This window comes from Propithecus coquereli, unplaced genomic scaffold (assembly GCF_000956105.1).
Source record: "Propithecus coquereli isolate 6110/MARCELLA unplaced genomic scaffold, Pcoq_1.0 Scaffold194, whole genome shotgun sequence".
In the NCBI taxonomy this organism is placed as follows: domain Eukaryota; kingdom Metazoa; phylum Chordata; class Mammalia; order Primates; family Indriidae; genus Propithecus; species Propithecus coquereli.
The window spans coordinates 1,695,127-1,698,797 of NW_012144300.1; positions in this window are offsets into that span (position 1 = coordinate 1,695,127).

Here is a 3,671-nt window from a genome sequence, read left to right on the forward strand (position 1 = left end):
TCATAGCTCACTGCAGCCTCGAACTCCTGGGCTCAAGCGATCCTCCTGCTTCAGCCTCCTCAGTAGCTGGGACTACAGACACGAGCCACAGTGCCCAGCAATTCGTCCATTTAATAAATAACTTCTGAGAGCCCATTATGTACCGGGCACTGCAGTGAGCAATACGCATGCAGTGTTGAATAATACAGACAATGACCCTGCCTTCACACACACTTTAGTGAGAAAGGAAACCAGAAGATAATTATACAATTGTTTCATTTTAGCATTTACAAGTGGTACAAAGGAGAAGTATTGTGTATTACGGATCGTGAACAAAAGGAGAAACCCAATGTAGTCTGAAGGATTATTAAAGGCATATGTAAGGAAGTTATGTATGAGCCAAGACCTAAAAGTATAATTAGGAGTTGGCCTGGTGAAGAGAAGGGGATTGGGCTCCAAATGGGGAGAACAGTTTTAAAGCCTTCACAATAACCCGGTAGATGATAAGGGTTGGAATTGGGCCAGTGAAGGAAGAATGGAAGTGACATCTGGGAGACATCTTTTAAAAAGACTGTTGGAATATGACGGATGAATACTAGCTTGAGAGTTGGGGTTAATGGCATTAGTCGATGTGAAGAATACAGGGGAGAGAGCGTGTGTGAGTGGCAAGATGACCGATGGATTATTTTGGACAAGTGCTCAATAAAGGTGGATTTCTCTTCTCTCAGAGAGGCTTATTTATTTCAATTCGGCTATTCTTCCACCTCCCCCTTCTTCTTTTACTATGAAGTAAGAACAAACTAGGCACAGCTCAACTATATTTTATAATTCGTTTTCATCCATAACCCACTTTATTATCGTAGCTTCAAAGCTCATCCCCCTGCCTCAAACGTCTCACTTTCCCCATTCTTCATAAAGCCAACAGAGTTGGTTCTTCCGCTCAAAGAATAGTAAATGTCAACTCTGTAGCATGTCTTTTACATGCATTATCTCATTTAAACCTTGGAACAATCTATAAGATAAACATTATCAGCTTCATTTTATAGATGAAGAAATGGAAGAAAAGAGATTAAATTGCTCAAGGTCAGATGGTAGGTGAATGGCAACACCAGGCTGTAAGTCTGACTCTAAAGACAACCTCTTTTTTTTTTTTTTTTTTTCAACCTCTTTTTTTTTTTTTTATTTCAGCGTATTATGGGGGTACACATGTTTAGGTTATGTATGTTGCCCTTGCCCCACTCCCCAAGTCCAAGTTTCAAATATGTCCATCCTTTGGGTCAAAGCCAACCTCTTTTTACTGAACTATGCTAAGTCCAGCTTGATTTGACTCCAAACCACATTTTGGGGTCTACTTCCTACCGATTCCACCATTGCTCCAGACTCACTGTACTATCTTTCATATCCATCCAAACTATGCCTATCTAGATCTCAAAAACTCATGTTCTTCCATTGCTCCAAACACTCTTGGCCCTCCCAAGCAAAGGTCCTCCCCACCCTTCCAGGACAGCTAAAGCCAACTACTCAAAACAGCCTTCCCTGCTCTCCTTCACCATTCCTTCTTCATGCTTTTTAGTACTTGGGTTTCCTTTCAAGAAGTTTTTCTTTTATTTTGCATTGTAATTGTGTTTCATGTTTAGCTTGCCAATTAAACTCTCAGTTCCCTTTCTGTATTTCGCCATCCTTCCTTTGCCCCAAATTTAGTACAGAGTTTTGCATATGAAAGTTCTTAGGTGTATGTCAAATTTTAATGCTTTTGTTAAAAAAAATGGCCAGGCACAGTGTCTCACACCTATAATCCTCACACTCTGGGATGCCGAGGTGGGCGGATCATTTGAGCTCAGGAGTTCAAGACCAGCCTAAGCAAGAGCGAGGCCCCTGTCTCTACCAAAAAAAAAAATAGAAAAATGTAGCCAGGTGTAGTGGTGCGCACCTGTAGTCCCAGCTACTCAGGAGACTAAGGCAGGAGGATCACTTGAGCCCAGGAGTTTGAAGCTGCAGTGAGCTATGATGACTCCACTGCACTGTAGCCGGGGGAACAAAGCAAGACTCTGTCTCAAAAACAAACAAACAAAAAAACCCACAAAGAAAAAGAAACAAAACAAGAAAAGACGACTAAATGGGAAATGACATCATCAAGAATAGAAGCCCATAGCACTCGTCCCTCTCACAAAGAGCCAGAAAAACAAATAAACAACTACATTTTAACAAAAATAACTGAGGGAGAGTGCCAGAGTGCATCAGAGGAGTAACAGAAACTCAGGTGAGCACAGAATCTCAGGAAGGCCACACAGGGAATGGAGGGAAATGCCAGGCCTCCACCACCCCTACCCCTGACCAGGATCAGCTGAGAAGCAGGAGGAGCTCCCTCCACTAGCAGGAAGGTAAAGAAGAAGCCCCCATTAACATCTTGGATGCCTACATACCTCAACACTGGGGTCTCCTGTAGTCCTCACAGGCACTAAGCCCAGCTGAGAGAGTCCACGTACCTGTGCTCCCCCCCAGAGAAGGAGCCAACACTGTGTCCCCCCAACTATGGCCCATGCACTACTGCAATATGCATCTTGAAATTGGAAATACAGTTGGAGTGTCCTGTTCTGGGGGAAAATAGTTATGGCTCCCCTTCATGCCACCTCCAAACCACCCCAGCCCAGTGACCCAACATCCCCAAACTGAACTGTGAATAGCTGCAGTGGAGCCAAATGGAGATGGAGCCACTGCACCTTCCCTGCCCTCACCCCTTTTGGCAGGAGCTAAAGTGGTACCTGCCTCCTAGGAAAATAGTACCTTTGTTGCTCAGAGCAGTCATGACTCCCGGGTGCCTAGGTTGAAGCAGCACCCTGCATCCCAGCAAACAGTGCCTTGGCCATGCAAAATGATCACCCCAGTACCTAATGGGGAGGCAGCACCCTGCATTCCAGGGTAATGGTGCCGGAGCTGCCCAGAAGAGTCATGCCCCCAGGCTTGAGCTGAATTGGCACATTGCCCCCTGGAGAATCAGTGTCCTGGCTGAGGTCAGCAACTGCACATCCCAGGGCTGAGCTGAAATAGTACCCCAAGTCCTAGAGCAACGGAACAGTGGCTGAGCTGAGACACTCTGCCTTACAGACCAAACAACCCTAGTACCCCACTTCCCTAAAGCTGGACTAGCCCCCTAGAGTCTGAGCTGCAGAGACGCCCCTCTCCTGGGAGAGTGGAATCATTTCTGTGTTGTTCCCTGGCCCCTCAGGGCCCAAATAACAGCTGCGCTCCACCATTCTGTGGTGCTTGCTGCCACTGTACCTGATCTCACAGAAGCTGGGATACTGCCAAGGCCTACCATCACAGGGGCTAATGTCACGACTACATGGTGCCTAATTCTCTGGGACCTGAGTTGCTACTGAGCCCTACTGGCTCAGGTTCCTGAATCGCAGCTGCACCCTGCTTCCTAGGCCCAAACCTCCGGAGCCCCCCTTCTTCCCCACAGTCAGGCTAGTGCTGTGCCCTGCAACTCAGGGGTAGAATCATAGCTACAACCCAGCCCCCAGGGTCCAAGCTTCTAAGATGTACCTCAGAGTTACAAATCTTGGCTCTGTGGGCAACCTAGATCCCACCCTTCCACAGAGAGTAAAACTGCCACAATATGTGTTAGAGACCTTGAGCCTAGGACCCTGGCCCCACAGGTACTCTGAGCACCTATACCTGAAACCTGGTGC